The sequence below is a fragment of the Plecotus auritus genome (assembly GCF_963455305.1).
Source record: "Plecotus auritus genome assembly, chromosome: 4".
Lineage (NCBI taxonomy): Eukaryota > Metazoa > Chordata > Mammalia > Chiroptera > Vespertilionidae > Plecotus > Plecotus auritus.
In genome coordinates this window covers 186,958,867-186,981,564 of record NC_137775.1, presented here as the reverse complement: position 1 = coordinate 186,981,564, position 22,698 = coordinate 186,958,867, and positions in this window count along the sequence as shown.

Genomic DNA, 22,698 nt, shown 5'->3' with positions numbered 1-22,698 from the left:
GGTCCTCAGTCCCTGCTGTGGCCCTGCCCATGGCCCCCTGCTGGGCTGCACACCTGAGCAGTCTCCTCGGCTGTCTCAGTTCTAGCTTTTCCACCCAGATCCCTAAGGCCTCCTCCAGGTCACCAGGTCTAAGAGAACTCTGCCCTCAAAGTGCCCTGCAAACCTGATTGATCCACCCGGGAGTCCTCCAGCTTTTCGTGGTCTGTCTGTCCTGTATATTTGCTCTCCGTTAACGTCTGTGGCTACCTCCTCATTTGGGGGATCATTGTGGTCCTCAAAAGCTGCCAGGATAGCTCCTGGAGAAGGTTAGACACTGAAGCGCATGCCTAGAACTTGGGAGGCGATGCTCCAAGTGCAACAAAGAGCCGCCCGCTCACCTCGTCAGCGGGTGCCATTGGGTCAGGAGCCCCCACGACTTTTCCCATCAACAGCTTCGCAGCACTTCCCCCTCACAGACGGGTGGCTCTCTGAGGAGTGAGGCCATTGCTTCTGAGACTGCCCCTTGCATTTTTCTGCGCACACTGAGAAAAGAGCGACGGGCTCTCCCGCAGAATCAAAGCAGGGGAGTAGGAGCCGGGCCAGGCCCGCGGACCTGGCTGGGGGGCGGGCAGACTGCCTCTGAGACCAGGGCCCGTCTGTCATTACCTCTGCCCGATGCGGGCTATTCCCTGCACCTACTGGGAGTGACTGAGGAGAAATAAACAGGCCTGCGTGCGATTGCATTGGGCTCAAGTCATTTCAAAAGCAACCAAGAATTCATCCATCCCCAAATACAGTCATCACTGGAGCAGCTGTTCCTGGCCTGGCCCTCAGCTGGGGCCTCTGGGCGTGTTTATCTGAGCGGCAGCTTGCCAACGTCTCCCTTGCAATGCACGGAGGAGAAATCCGCAGGGTACGCGGTTCAGGCAGACGTGCCCAGATGGCTCTTTAAATTCTCCTTTAAATAATGCGTATTGCTTTGTTTTTCCGTTTATGAAATACGCATAGAAAATGTGGGAAATTCAGAAGTATGTGCACAGGAAGAAAATGTTTCCTAATTTAGATAACCATCATTAATATTTTATTTTTTTATATATTTTATTGATTTTTTTACAGAGAGGAAGGAAGAGGGATAGAGAGTTAGAAACATCGATAAGAGAGAAACATCGATCAGCTGCCTCTTGCACACCTCCTACTGGGGATGTGCCCGCAACCAAGTTACATGCCCTTGACCGGAATCGAACCTGGGACCTTTCAGTCTGCAGGCCGACGCTCTATCCACTGAGCCAAACTGGTTTTGGCAATCATTAATATTTTAATGTCTTCTCCTCCCAGGCATTTCTCCACTTACCTGATAGATAGGTAGATGGATAGGTAGATGGCTAGATACTAGGTGGATGTAGATGATAAAGAGATGTAGGTGATAGATAGGATAGATGTGTAGATATTATGTAATTGAGAATATCCCGTATATGACACGTATTTGTGTCACCAGATGAATGGAACCAGCCAGGGAAAACGAGTCTATTCCTATGACTCGCCCTCGGGGTAGCCAGGTTTCTTCGGGAGTCTCAGCCAGTGGTTCTGTTTAGCTTCTAGTCCAGCCGTGGGCAAACTACGGCCCGCGGGCCGGATCCGGCCCGTTCGGCTGTTCTATCCGGCCTGTGGAGCCGAAAGAGTGGAGGGTTCTCTTGCTCTCTCCTCCGCTCCTTTACTTTGAATTTATATTAGTTCACACAAACACTCCATCCATGCTTTTGTTCCGGCCCTCCGGTCCAGTTTAAGAACCCATTGTGGCCCTCGAGTCAAAAAGTTTGCCCACCCCTGTTTGGCATCTTATTTCATGAGGCCACTCTCCATGACTTCCGGAGAAGTCCCCTGGCCGGTCACACAGCAGGGTACCTCTATGAGTACGTTTCTCTGTGTCCATGTTAGTCGATGAGAAAGATAAAAAACGTAAGTAAATCCCATCTATCCAGTGGGGCAAACCTGAAGGCAATGCTTCCAGTGACAGAGGAAGAAAAGGAGGCCGTGCAGGGTGTCAGGGAGATGTTAAGGGCCCAACTTGAGACCTGAGACAAAGGAAGATGTGCCAGGCCAAGTGGAACGGAGACCTGGCTTCCCTCCCACTGTGATTCGAGTGCTCCCCCTGCTTGTGCTCCCAGCCCTCCCTCACCCCCCTTATGAGAAAGGGAGGCGTACAAGGCACATTCCGCACCTGCCAAGAACTCGGGTGAGAAGAAAAGCCTCCTCTGGGGCTGGAGCTGGGGCTCTCAGCCTTGGCACTACCGACTTAGGGCCGGTAAGTGGGGGTCTGTCCTGTGCTTTGTGACATGTTGACCACCATCCCCGGAATCTGCCCCTTAGAGTCCAGTAGTACCTGTCCCCTACCCCATCCCAGGCAAGTTGTGACAATCAGACACGTCTCCAGTCCTCCTGGTGGAGAATCGCTGAACTGGAGGTATAGGGGGTAGGGACAGAGGGATGGGAGTCTGCCTGCTGGCATCAAACACAGTGGTCCTCTGGGCATATCCTTAAGCCATTTCAGCAGCCATGTCCCCTGGGGCATGGGGGTGAAGGGCACCCGTAGCCATTTGGGTTTGGGAAGAAGAAAGGAAATAAAAACGGATTTGCATATTTTATTTGCCTTCAACATCGTGATGGTCTTTCAAGGTGGGCCTTGCTTCCCTCCTGTTGCAAGTGGAGGCTCGGAGGGAAACTTTCCCAGGACCACAGAGCAGCTGCACAGCGGGCTCCCCACCCCCCAAGGCCATATCCAGCCACAAAATGAGAGCTCCTGGCGTTTGGAGAAAGCACATCTCTGCACCCTAAATGTGTAAATGCTCACTCGGAAAGCTGGAGCGTGAGGAGGCGGGCGGGCCTGAACGGAGACAGGCTTCAGTGACCCCCAAAACCGAGCAATTCCACGGGGAAGATGTTCACCCTTCGAATTACTTTGTCAGCAAAACTGTCACTGGAGTATTTTGTCTCCTGATTGGGCTCTGCAATTAAAGCCTCTTTGATGCCGGCACGTTTGGGCTAATTTTAAATCCGATTACCGTCCGCATGACATCCACTCGAAGCTGTTTTTCAAACCAGCGGCAGCGATTTTCCTGGGGATGTGAGTTGTCAGAGTTTGTGGCCAGAAGTCCCTGCAGCCACGTCTTCCTCTCCTTCCCCTGTGGGCACCCCCAGACACGGTCAGATCCCAGCAGGTGCATCTCCAAGCGCCTCCGTGCCGGGAAGCCCCGTACCCTCTGGGAGCCCCGCAGAGCCACGCTGTCTGCATGCGGCCTGAATCAGATCTAAGAGAAAGCTGGGCCTCTAATCACACCGACATCCTGCGGTCCCTCGGCTTGAACCCTCCCGCGTCAACAGTAGTAATACGTGGCCTGGGCAGCCTGGGCTCCGCTGTGGAGGGACCGAGGCTGAGAGGGTTTGACACGGATTATTAAAAGGCCTCTTGGCCCAAAGCCTTCCACTGTCTCTCAGACCTTCCCATCTTCCTTTGAGTAAAACACATGTTCAGCAAGATAGGAGCTCTGAGGACCATCTCCCCAGACCCTGTTCAGCCCGGGGAGAAGCAGACAGAAGGTGGCACCCTGCCAAGAAGAGTGGTCACATGGGCCACATCAGACAGGCCCAGGGCCAAGGTGCTCACGCCGGGGTGTGCACCTGCATGGACGGGTCCAGCGCTAGCCATCCTTGCTCTGACTCTCAGTTTTCCCAGATCCTCTCCATCCTCCGCCTTTGAGATAGTAAACATGTCTTAAGTGACCGTCTCCATGAACTCCCAGCACCAAGACAACATAAAGCCCTCGTATCCCGGCCCTGGCTGTTCTCCGCAGACCCACCTCTCTCAGAGAGGGGGCTGGGAAATGCAGGGGAGAGGAGAGGGAAGAGAGGTTTGGGCGGTAGGACAGGCAGCACCCGCTCGTTTCTAAAAGCTGCTCTTTTGGTGCAAACATGAGCCCGGATTGAGAACCGCTACGTGGAGGCAGTTGGAGGGAAGAAGTCGGCCAATCTCCAGTGTCATCACGAGTTAAATAATGGAGGTGGCTTGACATCCTAATTAACCCGTCAGCTTTTGAAAGCTACTGGATCTCAGTGGGAGAACCTCTGGACCCAGTCTCACAAATAGGTCTTAGGTTCAACTTCCTTCTCCCTGGTCATTTGTCCTCTCTGAACCTCAGGCTCTTCTTCTGTTGAGCAAGATGGTTGGACTAGATGTGCTCTGAGGACCTGGGGATGTGAGTCCTCTCTGAAAGGCACCTGTTGTGTTATTACAAAATACTTCATACCACTTTACACTGACAAGTGTTAAACATCGGCTGTTAAGCGGGGTATTGGCCTCTGATTTCCACTGGGAAAAGTAAAATAAAATCTGGTTCAGTCGCATATCAGTGTGTACCCTTTGTGGAGGTGGAGTCCATGTCTCCATTTCCACCACTGACTCCTTAGCCCTTAGCATAGTGTCTGGCACACAAGGGCACTCAAAAGGATTTGTTGACCATCTGATGACTCTTTACATGAAGAACATCCCAGTGCAGATTAACCTACCCCTCTCCCATCTAGGCCAGTAGGAAAGCAAAGGCCAATAACAAAAATGGGATCTGATATTTTAAAAACAGCTGGTTTGGCTCTGTGGATAGAGCGTCGGCCTGGGACTGAAGGGTCCAGGTTCAATTCTGATCAAGGTCACATGCCCGGGGTTACAGGCTCGATCCCCAGTAGGGGGTGTGCAGAAGGCAGCCAATCAATGATTCTCTCTCATCATTGATGTCTCATGTCTCTCTCCATCTCCCTTCCTCTCTGAAATCAATAAAAATATATTTTTAAAACAACAATTAATTAGTTAGTTAGTTAATTAATTAATTAATTAATTAAAAACCGTAAGTTCTGGTTTTTCCTCCGACCACCTGGAAGGGTAGAAGTTTAGTTCATTCTCTGAACCTCAGTGCTCTCATCTATAAAATGGGGGTGATACTACTTCCCTAGGGAACAAGCAATGTGAATAGGTAATATAAATGTTTCATAGCATGGTGGTTAGCAGTATAACGAATTGTTTATGTAGATATACTTACGTGGCCTAATCACTGAAATTAAAAAACAACAACAAACTCTTGGTGGCCATGAGAAGGTCTATGTCTAACTTTGGCCAGAGAATTATGGTATTGTTAACTAAAGGCCTTCTTATGGCGTTAATGTTTAGTACGGTTAACGTTTGAAATCAAAATAATGTTCTATCTAGCCCTGGCCAGTGTGGCTTAGTTAGTTGAGCATCGTTCCATACACCAAGCGGTCAAAAGGTCGTTAGTTGGATTCCCTGTCAGGGCACATGCCTGGGCTATGGGCTCCCTCCCCATAGGGGGCGTGCAGGAGGCAAGGAGGGGGCGGGGTGTCCCAGTTTCTCTTCCTTTCCACTTAGCTTCTATGCGTCTGCAGCCCAGGAATCAAACACTTTGGCAGAGAATTCATTGGTGCGAATGAGCGAGGATGTACTTGTTTTAACACTGCGACTACTTTCATTGTCTCTCTCTCCCTCTCCCTTCCTCTCTTTCTAAAATCAATAAAAACATACATATATATTTAAAAAGGCCTCAGCTAATCCCATGGAAAGCTCTAGAACTGAAATGCCTCTTTAGATTCATCCTGAAGTGGGTCCAGGCCTTGGAACCCCCACATGGAACAGTCCCGAGGTGTGAACTGACCCTAGTGGGGGAGCTCCCTTTGGTGGAGGCAGTGCCTGGACAGGGCCCCTAGTGCCAGCCCTCGGCACCCACACTCCCTGTATAAAAACACTGAAGTTGTTATGATGAATTGGTACCTCTGGGAAGTGAGATAGGGTGGCAGAGGCAAATATCACGTTGTAAACCATAAACATGCTACATTTCTAACAATAGTTTTAACACGGCGATTTTAAAAATATGATTACACATCATTTTGGGTGTCGTCTTACGCTGTCGGAATCTCTTTTGACTTTAGGGTGGAAAGTAGAACAAGTTACAGGAACACAGCCTGTAAATACTGACGCTGTCTCCTGCCCCATTAAGACAGAGCTAGAATTCCATGGAGTGCCGCCACAGGAAGTCCGCCTGCTCTGGCCCCACCCCGTTCCTCTTGAAAGGATTGGGAGCCAATCAAGGAGGGGGCGAGGTGTCCCAGTTTCTCTTCCTTTCCACTTAGCCTCCACCTGCAGCCCAGGGATCAAACACTTTGGCAGAGAATTCATTGGTGCGAATGAGTGAGGATGTACTTGTTCTAACACTGCGACTGCTTTCACTGTCCTACTTCCCAGCACTTATGTACACAGCCTCATGCCAACTCTGGAGACATTGCCAGGTCAAAGCCCCCCAACCGATGTTAACTGGCCAAGGCCAAAAGCTTATCAGTGTTGTCTCCAGGGGCATTAGCTGGGGTCAGGCCCTGAGCAACTGGGTTAAGAGGCCTGGAGAGGACAGAAGGGGAGGAGACAGAGGAACCTGCACTCACATGCTTGGTGGGCCACATGGATGAGTGCCTTGGGCATAGTGGGCTTGGTGTTTATGATATCCCATTATCAACATTCCTCTATTCTCTAGGAAGGGGGAGGGGTTGACTCGGTGGGCCAGTAGATCCTCTCAGACTCTGCGCCCAGAATCAATGTTGTTCTTCCCTTATTAGTAAGTACCTCGACCTCTTTAAGAAAGATTCCTAGAAATAGGCAATCTAGGTCAAAGGGTAAGAGCAATGTTGTGAACCTGATTCCTGTCCGTTCATTAGGTCACCTTTGGCTTCTCCCCACTGGATGGCCTGTTATAGATGAACGTTCTATAACTACACATGTTTACAGGCACATGAGTTGTTAGAAATAGCCGGGTTTAATGCACTTCCAAGGGCCTAACATTTCACCTCTCCCAATCTCCCAATCTACTGCTTTGACTTGCAATATTTAAAACTCTTTCAATGGTAATGCCATGCTGTGTGTGAAAGAGAAGTCTCGGATTCCTGACCCTGGGCAGTCAAACCATTATGGGGTCTATAGTTAAACTGACCCAGGCAGATGGATCCAGAAACTGAAGGACACACACATCTTGACAGTTTCAGAAAGCTGGACCCGGGCATGCATATGTAACAGGTTTCGGCTCTTGCTAATGTGCCTCTCTGAATTCTTATACATGTCTCCCCATGAATCTATGTACACATTTCTGTCGAACACACATCTAGGAATTGAGTGGCTGGCTCACAGGATGTACCCTGGTTCAGTTTTAATTAATAGATAGCATAAAATTGTTTTCCAAAATCTCATACCAAGTTACTGTCTCACCCTCGGCGTGGAGATGTTATGGTTGCTTCCCGTCCCTGCCAACACGGAGTATTATCTGTCCATTTCATTTTAGCCGTTCCGATGGAGGTGTGGCGATACACTGGTATCACATTGTAGTTTTAAATTACTTCCCTAATGACTAGTGAAGTGCAGCACCTTTTCATATAGTTATTGGCTATTTAAACCCCTCTTTGAAAAAGTGGTTTTTCACCCTAGCCGGTTTGGCTCAGTGTATAGAGCAGGGGTGGGCAAACTTTTTGACTCGAGGGCCACAATGGGTTCTTAAACTGCACCGGAGGGCTGGAACAAAAGCATGGATGGAGTGTTTGTGTGAACTAATATAAATTCAAAGTAAAGGAGCGGAGGGGAGAGCAAGAGAACCCTCCGCTCTTTCGGCTCCACGGGCCGGATAGAACAGCCAAACGGGCTGGATCCGGCCCGCGGGCCGTAGTTTGTCCACGGCTGGTACAGAACGTTGGTCTGCGGACGCAAGGGTTCAGTTCCGGCCAGGGGCACATGCCCAGGTTGCAGGCTCAATCCCCAGTAGAGGGCATGCAGGAGGCAGCCAATCAGTGATTCCCCCTCACCATTGATGTTTCTATCTCTCTCTCCCTTCCTCTCTGAAATCAATAAAATTATTTTTTTAAAAATAAAAAGTGGTTTTTCAGTGCTTTCCCCTATGTTTCTGTTGGCTTGTCTGCTTTTTCTCTAATTAATTCGTAGGAATTCTTTACAGAGTCGGGATTGGCTCTTTTGTCGGATATAGGGATTGCAGACACCGTCTACACTGTGGCCTGCCGTTTCACTCTTTTAATGGTGTCTTTTGATAAACAGTGTTTAATTTTAATGTCATCCCGATTAGGAATGTTTTCATTTATGCTTAGTAACTTTCTTAAACATCATGTTTAAGCCAACTTTTCCTACCCCGGGGTCGTGAGAGGAGGTTTTGATATGTTTGATACCGGTATGTTTGCTATGGCAATGTTTACTACTGATCAATTCTGAGTGGTGAATACAGGGGGAGGCAAAGTGGGTTTACAGTTATGAGTACAGGAAACACAGAGTTTATTCTTGTGTTATTTTTTATTAATTTTTGTAGTATTTCCCATATGAACAACCATAAACCTACTTCCCCCCACCCTGTAGGTCTCTGTAATGGCCCATCTGGGGGAATACACAGACGGGTTGGGAGGCGTTCTGAATGGAAGCAAGAACAAAAGGACAAATCCCAGCACACGATCTGCTAACACCCAGCGGAGATCCACACAAAAGCTTCCATGTCTGTCAGCCTTTAAAGGACCCCGATTCAGGGCTGCCTGTCGACCTAACATTCCCTGTTGTATCTCTAATTATTTTCCAACTTGCACATCAATCCTCAATTAGCTTTGACTCATTAAGCTTTGCTTTGTCTAAATATAAACCACACTCTCTCCATTTATAAAGACAGATTGTTTCTGATCATAACTGGATAGACCAGGCAGGAGAAAGGAAATTTCTGGGAAGGGCAGCTCAGCGATGTCCCAGTAGATTTCTCCCTCCGTCTGCACCCTTCTCGAAAATGCCAAGTGCTCTTCCCATTACTCACCTGGTGACACTTGGAGCATCACTACAATTTATGTCACAGGGAGTCTAGGGGGCAAGGCGGAGAAATCAGCCAGATTTTTAATGGCATTGCCCTGTCGCCTGAAACAGAAGGACTGTACACAGCTTGTGGCGGTTTGTGTAATCCCAGCCTTTGTCTGAGAACAGACTGGGGAGGTCACGTAAGTCCACCAATCATATTTATATCCCGCAGTTACACGGTGACAGGCCCTTCCAAAGAGGTTGTTAAAGATGTCGCTGGGTTGAAATTAAATGGTGTAGTGTTAATTCCTGAGAGAGCAGGATGCCATGTATAGGAGTCATTGGTGTCATAAAATTCCTCAGTGTTTACCTGAAAATTAAACATGTAAACAATATGTTTGTTTGTGTGTCTATGTATGTGTGTTTTGTGGTGTTTGTATGCTTGTGTGTTTGTGTGTATCTAAGGGTGTTGTATGTGCATGTGTGTTTGTGTGCAAATGTGAATCAAGGTTCAAGGACTCCTAATAAGATATTTGTCTTAGCCCTAACCGGTTTGGCTCAGTGGATAGAGCGTTGGCCTGTGGACTGAAAGGTCCTGGGTTCGATTCCGGTCAAGGGCATGTACCTGGGTTGCGGGCACATCCCCAGTAGGGGGCGTGCAGGAGGCAGCTGATCGATGTTTCTCTCTCATTGATGTTTCTCACTCTCTATCCCTCTCCCTTCCGCTCTGTAAAAAATCAATAAAATATATTTTTTTAAAAAAAAAGATATTTGTCTTAGCCAGCCAGGCCCTACAAAAAATAGAAGTCTCCACTTAGAGGATAAGAAGGACTCAGGCCAGGCTGGTGTGGCTCAGTGGTTGAGTCAACCCAGGAACCAAGAGGTGGCTGGTTTGATTCCCGGTCAGGGCACAGGCCCCTGGTTTCTGGCTCAATCCCCAAGAGGGGGCGTGCAAGAAGCAGCCTATCCATGATTCTCTCTCACTGATGTTTCTAACTCTGAGATCAATAACAATTTATTTAAAAATATGTTTTTAAAAAACAGATTTTTCCCATTATTAATCTTGACTTTGAGCGAGTCACTGCAACGTGAAGAGGTTGAGCAGACCCACCCATTTCCATGGGTACCGTCCCTCCAGGAGCAGAAGGAGCCAAGGCAGATGATTCATAGAGGATCCCGGTCCAGAGGAAGGACATCGATCCCACCGATGAGGTTACGGCGTAGTAAACGCCCCCATAAATGTGCCAGCCGACACCCCAGCGACTGTGCTGCCTTCCCGGCCGTGTGTCTGGGAAGCCGGGCCTGCAGGAAGGCGGCAGATAATTCAGGCGGATGCTTTTATCACTTGGGATCTCTAAGTCATGATTCCTGGGGGACACAGGCGCGCCGCTCCGCTGAGCACCGATGATCGCCAGGCCCCTGAGAAGCCAGGCTCTCCTGCCTGTTCGCTGTTCGCAGCGGCAGCTTTGAGAAAGCCAGGCCATGGCGCTGACTGCATCTCGGGCTCTGCTTAGCCCTCCTGTGGCCACGGCTGCTGGAGGGGGCGGCCAGCTTCCCTCCCCTGCCCGGAACCTGAGCCCTGGAGCGGTGGCGCCGCGGTGTCCTCGTTCCTGCGCCTCCGTGGCTCCCCTGCCATTGTCAGCTCTGCCTTTCAGAACGTGAGCTGGTGAAGTGGGACACTGGCCGTTCCGGCTTGAACTCTGGCTCCAGCGAGCGGCCACACCCCGCAGAGAGCGGCCTCGGACCATAACTGAGGGACGAGGCGGGGGGCCTGGGTCCCAGGGGACAGTGAGAGGCAGGCCACGCTGTGGAGCAAAGAACCCTCAGCCCGGGGGCGACAGAGGAAGCCGGGTCTCCTCGCCCAGGAGCCTGAGCCCACGGGTCTCGGCTGACACGCGGGCCCGGGGGCCACGGAGCCCAGGTCCTGCGGCTGCCGTCTGTGGCACAGTCCTGGCTGCCGGGCCTGGCAGGTGCGGGCATCACTGGCCCCCTGCATTCGAGGTGAGGATGCGACCATACGTGGCTTCCGTTTCTCAGTTTCAAATAAGGTTTGTCTGCTTCTTTGTTTAAATCTGCATAGTTGTTTTTAGGGGCCACAACGTCCTTGGAGAAGCTGTGAAACATCTGAGGCCCACTTCACAGGTGGGGTCATGCGCACCCCGTCCCCCCCGGTGCGTTTTCTATGCAAACCACACATCAATGACGTCCCGCAGCCCATGTAACCCCCGCTTTCCAGTCAACCACACCCATTACCCCAGTTCACGGATGAGGACATTGAGGTCCTGAGGAATTCAATGTCGTGTCCAAGTTCACACAGAGTCAGAACCGGAACCAGAAGATACTCCAATTCCCAAGCCTTTCACGTTACTACAAAACACCGATGTCTATAAGGTGGCGACGGAACGAACCTACTGTGCGACATCATACACAGCTAACCTACTGTGCGACATCATTCACAGCTAACCTACTGTGCGACATGATACACAGCTAACCTACTGTGCGACATGATACACAGCTAACCTACTGTGCGACATCATTCACAGCTAACCTACTGTGCGACATCATACACAGCTAACCTACTGTGCGACATCATACACAGCTAACCTACTGTGCGACATCATTCACAGCTAACCTACTGTGCGACATGACTCACAGCTAACCTACTGTGCGACATGATACACAGCTAACCTACTGTGCGACATCATTCACAGCTAACCTACTGTGCGACATCATACACAGCTAACCTACTGTGCGACATCATACACAGCTAACCTACTGTGCGACATCATTCACAGCTAACCTACTGTGCGACATGATACACAGCTAACCTACTGTGCGACATGATACACAGCTAACCTACTGTGCGACATCATACACAGCTAACCTACTGTGCGACATCATACACAGCTAACCTACTGTGCGACATGATACACAGCTAACCTACTGTGCGACATCATTCACAGCTAACCTACTGTGCGACATCATACACTTGCACTACCCCCGCCCACCTGCTTGGCCTCTGAATGAGGGGAGCGGGAGAGCTGAAGAAGCAATGGCATGGCCTCCAAGATCACCAGAGAGGGGGCGGGGGGCACGCAAGCCCATCCCTGCCCGCAGCCTGCATCAGGCAGCTCCGAATGAAGAAGCCTGCTCTGTGATTTCTGATCTAGAACGTTCACCAGAGCCCTCCCTCCTCGAGCAGGCCCTGCCTCTCTCTCTCCTCTCCGCACTGCTCGCTCCCACTCACCATGCTGGGCCCACCGTGCACCCAGCGCCTCCGCTTCTCATGAAGGCCCTGGGAGCGCAGTGTGTGAAGCCCCTCCAACAGCTCATTAAATTCTTTGCTTTTGTGCCTGCCTCCCGTCCCCGTGTCCCCGGTCCTTACTTGTGCCTTTTCTTTAAAGCCAACCAAGAGCCCAGAAAACTGCCTCATGTGGAATTCTAAATGCCAGCCGTGTGCTTTGCTCCGGGGCGTGAGTATAAGAAGGCGTACCTGTTCTCTGCTTCTGGCTTTTCGGAGTGGGCCATTCAGCGGAGCAGCGAGCAGAAGCAAAGGCAGCAGACCTCACTGGACGAGTGACCGACACAGAGCGATCCCTGTTGAGATGCTATAGACAGTACCAATGCTCCAGAAAGGACCAATTGCCTCAAGGGCTGTGCCCACCACCAGATCGACTTGTGAATCCAAACAAAGCTCAGCGAGGCAAACACCCTGGGCCTAATGTCTGGAACACAGCGATTGGTTACAACCGTATCTGTTGCGTGAATACACAATCCTCATCCCCAGCCCCCTTGCCATTCATTCATTCTCTGCCCTCCACCCTCTTCTGCCAGCCCCTACCCTGCCCCCTGGGGACGACGTTCCCCCCACCCCTCGCTTTCCTGCTGGGTGGCTGCCCATTGGCTGCAGGGATAGGGGGGTGGAAGGTAGAAAGAGACACATTACCTACCTCTTCCCACTCGCCTCTCCCTCTGAGCGTGGCTTCTGGCATGGCTGTGCCTGCACAACATCGGCTCCCGTGGGGTGGCCTCTCCTCCGTGGCACCCGTGCTCACGGGGCTCCAGCAGTGTTATTCCCTCCTCTTGCCCCTTGAGGTCCTGAGGAATTCAATGTCGTGTCCAAGTTCACACAGAGTCAGAACCGGAACCAGAAGATACTCCAATTCCCAAGCCTTTCATGTTCACTACAAAACACCGATGTCTATAAGGTGGCGACGGAACTAACCTACTGTGCTACATGATACACAGTTAACCTACTGTGCAACATCATACACAGCTAACCTACTGTGCGACATCATTCATAGCTAACCTACTGTGCGACATCATACACAGCTAACCTACTGTGCGACATCATACACAGCTAACCTACTGTGCGACATCATACACAGCTAACCTACTGTGCGACATCATTCACAGCTAACCTACTGTGCGACATGATTCACAGCTAACCTACTGTGCGACATGATACACAGCTAACCTACTGTGCAACATCATACACAGCTAACCTACTGTGCGACATCATACACAGCTAACCTACTGTGCGACATCATACACAGCTGTGTATCATGATAGCTGTGTATCATGTCGCACAGCAGGAGGAGGACACGTACGAGGGAGCTGTTGCCTCCCATACGTGCTCCATGAAAACGAAACGCATCTGCAGGAAATGAATGGGGTCCAAAACCAGAAAGAGGCGGGGCTGAGAAATGGCCTAATGACATCTCCGAGCCCTCAGACCCAGCAGTGCCCGGCACCGCTTGTTCCCCATCCTTCTCGGACACGAGCCAATCTATCTTTTTCAAAGGGGATTTCTGCCGCTGGGAATTGAAAGAGCCCTGGCAAGTACACGGGGTCCTTGCGAAAACGCTGTCAAAAGAGACCTCAGAGAGACCTGCCCAGAGATGGGCAAGACTGGGACGGGAAGAAAGCAGGGTGGATAAGGCAAGCAGTAGGGCAATCTGGGGGAGACCGGGACCCAGAGTCAGAACACCAGGGTTTGTGTCCCAGCTCTCTGTCATTTACCAGTGACTTAGGTAAGGTGCGACCTTGGGTGGCAGCCCACGTTTCCATGTAATGGTCTGCAGCATGGACCACTATGATATAACTGCGTGTAGAACACGGTACTGAGGGAGGCTCACCTGAAATAATGGATGTGAGTGCTCTTTGTAAATGTTAAGTGCTTGCAAATGGCACTTATTACGCGGAAAGCATCAGATTTTAAAAGGCTATAGATTAAAACAGAGACTAGAACGAGGAAGGCTGTAAGTAGCTGAACTCTTGAGGGAGAAATATGGAAACCAATTAATGCTTGAATCTCCTCTAAAGTATCTAAAGGGCAGATTTAATGCTGAATGTCACTGATTTGAGTAGGAACATATGCAGAGTCTATGCAAAAACTAAAAAAAGCTTTCTAAGACTGTGTGCCATAGGAGTGGGCAGAGAGGAGCAGAGAACCAATTCTGTGAGCTGCCCACAACATCTCAGCTGTGTACCACCCGCGCTCTTACTTGACCCGTGAAGCAACACTTCAAAAATCTGGTATTACTGTCCCCGTTTTATATTTGAGGAAAATTAGGCTCAAGGCCTACATCCCATCCCAGGTCTTAGTGAATCTGTAACTGGTCATTGGGCCGCACCATTGCCCAGATCAGCCTTGGGCAAACTACGGCCCGCGGGCCGGATCCGGCTGTTCTATCTGGTTCTCTTGCTCTCCCCTCCGCTCCTTTACTTTGAATTTATATTAGTTCACACAGACACTCCATCCATGCTTTTGTTCCGGCCCTCCGGTCCAGTTTAAGAACCCATTGTGGCCCTCGAGTCAAAAAGTTTGCCCACCCCTGGCCCAGATAATGTGTTTGAACCTAGACTTTGGGGATTCGATGAGGATATGCTTAGTTTTCTTTCCAGGTTATAAGAGCCAGCCAACCAATATTTCAAAAAAGGCTAGAATTTAATCTTTAAGAATGGAGTTGGGATTGGTTTTCTGCTAGTTTTAACGTTTAGCGCTTGCAGTAGTTATTAGAGACGCATTTCTCCTCACCTACGTGTCAAGAATGGGGAAGGGTTGGGGCTTTACTCTACTTAGAAGTGAAGAAGCTGGTCTGTTACTGTCTGACGGATGCTGCCCAGAGGCATAAGACCCCGCTCAGAGACGAAGAGCTTTATTACTCAGGGCACAAGCAGTCTCCCTTGGCTCCCAACCCCCAGCCTCCACCATGGAGTCCCACGAGGGTGACAAAGAAGGTCCCTGGGAGGTGTGCGCACATCCTGCGGGTTCCATGAGAAGAGACAGACACTTCATAGCAAGTAGCGTCGTCACCTGTTTCCTTTGCCCTTGGCTCCTGATGCAGCTTCACAGACTCCCTGGACGCCTCTGTGGACCCTCAGCCAAAGCACAGCCAGACCTTCCCCTTGCCCAGCTACCTGTCTCCCTGACGGACAGTCACCCAGCTTCTGGACCATGCTCCTGTCTCGCTAATTCTGCTTCACCTCTCCTGATCCCACGACCTTCACACTCCTGAATCTCAGTAACATCATGTCCGAAGACCAAAGCTCAGCAGGCCAGGGGATCTGGTGATCATTCTCACTGATGCCAAGTCAGTGCCACGTTACTGCAGAATCATGGTGCATAAAGTACCCTGCAATAAAGAGCAGCAGGACATCGGTGCCAACAGGAAAAAAACATCGCCTTCTTCCCCAGACAAGACTTTCTGGCAATTGTTTTAGTCTTGGCGAAAGCTTGTATGTTTTTGGCATGATGTTTACTTTATGGCCAGTCACCAAAGCCTGCTGTGGCTGTGAATAAAGGTTATGTAGAATATGAAGAGCGCAATACGGGGATGGCGTGGAAGCCTGGCAGATTGTACTGGAATGTGTGCCAGGCTGAGAGAACTCTGTGGCAGATACTTCCCTTGGAAGAGAGGGCCTGGGGTAAGTACCTACTGATGCTTGGGTAAGTATCAGCCTTCTGCTTCTCTGGTGAAGTCATTGATGATACATTTACATCAAACCACGTCCTTTGGAGGCACATGGATGGCTTCGGTTTGTTTAAACATTTGTTTCAGTTGGGTATGAATTGATTCCAGTAATTTCAGAAGTTGGCTTGATACGTTCACTGTATCCATTACCCTAGTCAGTACAGCAGTCACTCCCTACACACTTTATTAGTTCAGTGGCATGAGGGGCCTGAAAATGGCCTGGGAGTACAGTCAGCTCCCACTTCGCTGAACTATGACTGTTTTCTGGTAGAACATTCCTTCTCAGAGGATGGGTCTCCAGATGGGGATGACATCCAGCCACTCTCATTTCTCTTGGTTCCTAAGCCCATGAATTCTGGCTGCAGGGAAGATGGCACCAGATATTGGCTGCTGGTGTAAAGCACCTGGTTGTAAGGCACCATCTTCATCAGGCCATTCCAATAATCTATCAAGCCATCTGCTTCTGGTGACAGGAAAGAGTAGTGAATGCCAAAGGCCAGAGCTCATTGCCCACACATACTTCACCCCCAATCATCATCTTAGCGGCGACATTTTGTGAGATGCCATGTCAATAGATAAGCACTTGTAGGCTCACAAATGGGAAAGCCAGCAGAAGAATTCTGAGAGAGGAAGGCAAATGTGTGTTGGGATATGCATCTACTCCTGTGAGGATAAGTCACTGTCCACGTGGCGCCTTATAGGACTCAGAGTTCTTTGCAGTGGCTCTGGCAAAACCAGCCTTGAGGATGGGAGGTCCAGGTTCAGCCTCCATCCTTGTCTCTATTGCCACTCTCCACAACATGGACTCACTGCACGAGCATTAGCGTAGCCGAGGAAGGGCGTGCTGGACAGCCACCTTTCCCATCTGTCTGTGGAGAGCATTTGCACATGAGTAGGTGAAAATCGGGTGCCAGGAGTGGCTATTAAATTGCTCCAATAAAGATCCCACCTCCAATCCCTCAGCTCTGCTTGTCACAACCACCTGGCTAAGTCTGGGATCACCTCTAATTATTCTCTAAGACCCATCTGGCTTTTGCCCCTGCTAGCAGACTCGATACATGGCAAGGTGGTAGGAATAATCATGCTGCATCTCCCAAGTCTCTGACAACGGCATTCATCTTCCCACTTCCTCCAGGGACACCACATCGCTTGGAGCTTATGACGTTGGGGCCTGTACTTGGCTTTTCCTGGCAATATAATCTGTATTCCACACAATAGGGAACGCGTGTGAGTGTCCTGTCACTGGGCTGCAGGGGGAGGAGAAGTAGAGAGGCAGAAGGAGGGACCACAGGAGAAGCACAAGGCCAGGGCGGGCCTCCATGTGTGCACCGGGCAGGCGACCGCGGTGTTGGCCATCGGGGGATGTGGTGAGGGGAGGGTAATTCAGACATGATGGACCCTTGGCATTGAGACCAGGAAAGAGACACTTCATTCATTTCTTTAATACCCCAAAAGGTGCTTATATTTTACCACATAGAATTAAGGAAAAAACCTCAAAACAACCTAACTATCTATCAATAGCGTTGGATAATTAGGATTACAATATACACTGGAATGCTTTGCATTGACAGGAGAATCCATATAGATCTGTGGGAAGTTACAAAAGCTCCTGACAGCACCTACAGAATGCTACCATTTTGGAAAACAGTAATCAAAACAGCACATGCGTGTGTGTGTGTGTGTGTGTGTGTGCGTGCGCACAAGTGCCCTGCATATAGGAATCCCTATGGATGTGAACTGCCTGGAACGAGTCCAGAAAGAACTTCACAGAAACCTTCGCCGTGGCTCTGCTTGAGGGTTCCTAGACGGGAAATTTCGAGCTTCTCCACACCTGTATCATTTTCATTTTTAACTGCAAATATATTTTATTCTTATAGCAGAAAGAAAGCAGAGAAATTGTTTCCGCTCTGGAATGACTACCCAGCCCACTTCAGTAAGGGCACTGCACACATTTCTGAGCAGAAACTGAGGATAAAGCCCCCGTGGACGCCACAGCGAAGATTGCTACGGACTGAGACCCAGCAGACACCAAAATCACCTGGGACAGACCGACCGTTCTCCTGGGGATGCCAGACCAGGCTTTTGCCAAGTTCGTGGGTGAAAGTCACCTCAGAACCCACGAGTGGCCTTTCGGGAGACACGGGGCGTGAGAGAGGTCTGGAAGGGAGGTGGTGGCGTCGCTAGTGTCCTTTAGCCCTGCACGCTGTGCGGCCTTCCAGGGACTAGGGGACAGCAGCCCTGATGAGGGTGCGGAGCGGAGCGTGAAGAGGCTTAGCGGTGTGAAGCTCCCCCTTTACCCTGTGCGGAGAAGAGCCATTTAGTGCTGAGAGGTGCTGTTAGAGAAAGGCTCTTTTCTCATACGATCGCTGATAACCTCCTGCCTGTTACTCGGCTCAATAAGGGACATATTTGTGCGGGAACGCGCAGCGCTTGCTCTCAGGAAGCCCAGCGAACAGCGCGGTAGATCAATTGATTTGTCCAGCGCTGGCAGACACAAGCCATTTCCTTGGCTGGACTTGGTTAATGCAGACGGCTGGCTCCTTCCCCCGCCGCCGAATCCGCCACACCCCGGCCCTGGATCCCGTTTCCAGGAGACGGCACAGTCTCCCTGGAAGGCGCCGGCTCTTCCTCGAGGCCCTGGGAAGAGGACAGGAGCGAGCGCAGCCGGAGCCTGGGAAAGCCACTGGCACGAGGTGGGGCGCCTGACCTCAGCTCGCAACGTGCCGCTGGCTGTCCCCTGCACACCTGACCCCGCCTCCATTTCTGGTGTCCGGTCACCCTGGACCCAAAAGGCTCGCGTACACCCGAGGCCCTTGAGGGGAAGGACAAAGGACAAAGGAGGCGCCAGCCAAATGCCAGTTGTTTTCCCTGCAGCGTCTCCTCCTGTCTCTGCCCGAGGGACTGAGGCAGCAGGCGGCCCGGCAGCCCGTGGCGCACGCAGCCCAGCAGCTCGGAAACTAAGCAGACCCACGTCTGACCACCCAGCTGCCGCCGGCCCTCTGCGCCCACTCAGGTATGACGGATGTGCTGCGGTGAAGGAAGGGAGAGGAGAGAGACCCTCCCACCCATTCTCTACAAATAGCCATTGCTCTCTTCGCTTTGAATGACCCAGCCGTCTCTAGTCCTATGCACGGTCCAGGGAGAGGGAGGGCTGGGCACTGTACCAAAGGCATCCCATCTCTGCCCTCCTCCTTCCGCCGATATGCTGACAGCCACGGTGGCTCGTAGTTCCCTGCTCACCACAGCATTTCCCCGCTCCGGGCCTTAATTGTGCTGTCCCCTCGGTTGTAATGCCTTTCTTACTTCTTTTTTTTTTTTAATATATTTTATTGATTTTTTACAGAGAGGAAGGGAGAGGGATAGAGAGCTAGAAACATCGATGAGAGAGAAACATCGATCAGCTGCCTCCTGCATACCTCCCCCTGGGGATGTGCCCGCAACCAAGGTACATGCCCTTGACCGGAATCGAACCCGGGACCCCTCAGTCCGCAGGCCGGCGCTCTATCCACTGAGACAAACCGGCCTCGGCGCTTTCTTACTTCTTGACGGCGTTCATCAGAATCATTTTCTCTTCTTCCTGGGTACACAAGTAAGACTACATTTCCCAGACTCCCTAGATATTGGTCAGAACCATGTGACTGGGTCCTAGCCAATAGAATGTGAGCAAAAGTATATCCCTTCCAGTCCTGACCTATTAGAACCTCTTTCCCTTCCACAGAGGAATGCAGAGGACCAGGACACCAGGAGAGCTGAGTGGTAAAGGTGATGGGACCACAAGAAGGAAGCAATCCAGGTCCCTTAGCTCCACTTAGAGGACGGCCAGCCACCTGCTGACCAACAGGAACACCTGTTTGGGAAAGTGAGAAGTGAATTATGTGTATTACGCTTTCAGGTCGTTTCAGCAGCCGGGAGTTACTGTAACTAACACAACTGGCTTCTAATAATATTTTCCCTCTTCCTGGGGATTTCGGCACACTTGTAACCCGATGGTCACTGCTCAGATGTCCTCTAGACAGCTGGAGACTCTGATACTTGATATTCAATTTTAAAGGCTGAAATTCCTTCAAACTTAGGGGAAAATTGAGATGCCTTCTCCTCCCACCTTCATTTCCCCCAACATCTCCTGGGTCTTCTGAAAGACACTTCTCCAGGTCACATCTTGCTCTGAGATCTCTCAAGTGAAAAAGGACACGGCAAGGTTCTTTGGTCTTTCGTGTTTCTTAGAGCACCGTTGCCTTCCTCCCGTGTTCAAAGTATGTTCCGGTTTGGATGGAGCGTGTGGCTACGTGGGGCTGTCAGTTGCAGGCATGTTCTCACTTGGAGTCTTGCTGAATTTCCACGCATGGGAGCCGGGGGCAGGAATCCTGGGCGGATGGGTTACTGCAAATGCTGTGTGTGGATGGGGAGGCAGGGGCTCTGGACGTCCCCTGACACCTATCTCTTGACAGGAGTTCAAGTGTAATAACCAGATTTTATTCAGTAACTACCGACAGTAGAGGAAAGAGCTGAGTCCCATTCTGTTTTGTGCAGATGTGACTAAGTGTTTGAAAGGGGGATGAAGGAGTAGGGAGGGGGCAGGTAGGAGCTCAGTAGAGTCAGGGAAGTGACAGTGACAAAGGGTCGGTCAGTTCAGCGTGTTGCTAATTACCCAAGTTAGGGTTCTGTCCTCCCACAGCGATGGGGACAGGGGCCCCGCCCTTCCCGGGGTTACATTTCCAAACATTGGCGTTCAGGTCCCCGAGAAGGATGCCTCTGAGTAGGAGATCCGTGGTACAGTTGTGAGGTCTCTGGGGCACATAGTCGGGTAAGGCAGTCTCTGGTTGCAGCCTTCCATGCCTGAGGCCTGGACCATGTCCTCGCCCAGAGCTAGGGGGCCCGCACACCTGTGCAGCGCTCACCACCCGGTGTGGGCGTATCTGTCTCCTTTTAGGCTCAGTGGAGCTCCTTTGTTCTGGGTAAGCCTCCCCGGGCGATGGCAACAGGGGGTCCATGAAACAGAAGGGGTTTTCCCTAAATTAGATTCTGGGTTTAAATAAAAGGATACCATTCTTTTACTCCTGGAAATACTTTTCAGACCTTAAAATATGCTCTGTGGCCATCCAAATCGGAGATAGACATTTCAGCTTTTCCCAGACTTAGTTTCCCACTCAAGTAGTTTTTAAGGAATATCTGTTATTATATCAAAATGTTCCACACAGCACAGGTTCATCAATCTACCCCATACCTTTTTTTTTAATATATTTTATTGATTTTTTACAGAGAGGGAGGGAGAGGGATAGAGAGTTAGAAACATCGATGAGAGAGAAACATCGATCAGCTGCCTCCTGCATGCCCCCTACTGGGGATGTGCCCACAACCAAGGTACATGCCCTTGACCGGAATCAAACCTGGGACCTTTCAGTCCATGGGTCGATGCTCTATCCACTGAGCAAAACCGGTCAGGGCACTACTCCATACCTTTAATATCAAAAAATCGCTTCTCATCTGGAGCAATACACCCCGCTTGTGAGTGAAGGCCCCTCCATCACTCACAGCCCCCTCCGGACACAGGGAGTTCCTGTGGGTTCTTCATGCCGCCACCCCTCACTGCGGACACCCTCACTCTCTCACTCCCCATCTGCCATCTCATTCCCCTTCCCACACACACATCCCCCCTCACAGACACGGGGTGGGGACAGGAATTCTCAGGATGTACGTTATAACCCAGCAGGGTTCACGAAATCGATTTAGAGGGTCAGTGACCAGCATTTCTTTTAAAAATAATAAAAGAGAATAAAAACTATGAGTGCTTCCCAGTAGAACTTGGTGAAAGTTTTGTCTGGGCCTGAGTCAAGGCATACAATGGATTTCTTACTTTAGGTCATGGTCAAAAGCGTTAGAAAGCCACTGTGCTGAGGGGCAAACAAAATCAAAGGGCCAGCAAAGTCCGGAAGCTAACACGGATTAGCAACACTGTAGTATAGCCCCCCATTAATTCTTCTCGCGTGCTTCCACTCCAGCGGTCCATTTTATTTTATTTTATTTCATTTTGTGATTCATTATAGCATTTTATTTTATTTTTTTAACATATTTTTTATTAAAGTATTATATGTGTACATATCTTACCATTGCCCCCCCCCACCCAACTCCCATACATGCCCTCACCCCCCAATGTTTTGCATCCGTTGGTTATTCTTATATGCATGCATATAAGTCCTTCAGTCCAGCGGTCCATTTTAAATCGCAGACACGAGCACTTCCTCTTTGATTGACCTCTGCGTCTCCTACCCTCACTGACTGCGACTCACTTCCCCAGGGAGGCTGCATAAATATTTGATGTTGATAATGAAACGGGATTAAAAGTTAATCGAATGAGCTCTCTGGTGCCTGCGGGCACCGTCTGGTAAAGGAAGTGGCCTCTCTGCCATATCCACCTGTGCATGGCCTTCTCGAGCCCGCTCGCCACCCAGCCTGAGGGGACCCCGCTCCCCGCCCAGCCTGAGGGGACCCCGCTCGCCACCCAGCCTGAGGGGACCCCGCAGGCTCTCTCCTTTCAGCAGATGCAAGCACGTGGCTTCAGCCCCTGCCCCAGCCGCAGCCCTTTTTCTTTCTTTTTACTTTTTAAAAACTTAATTTTTCAATTACACATTACACTCAATATTACTTTATATTAGTTTTAGGTGTATGGGATAGTGGTTAGACAATCACCTACTTTACACAGGGCTCCCCCTGATATTCCCAGTAGCCACCTGGCAACATACAGAGTTCTTAGAATATCATTAACTGCGTTCCCTTCGCTGTGCTTTCTATCCTCACGGCTGACTGTCCTGCAACACACTTTTAATCTACATATGTCTTCATACGTCTAGTGTATTTCTTTTAGACAATAGATGT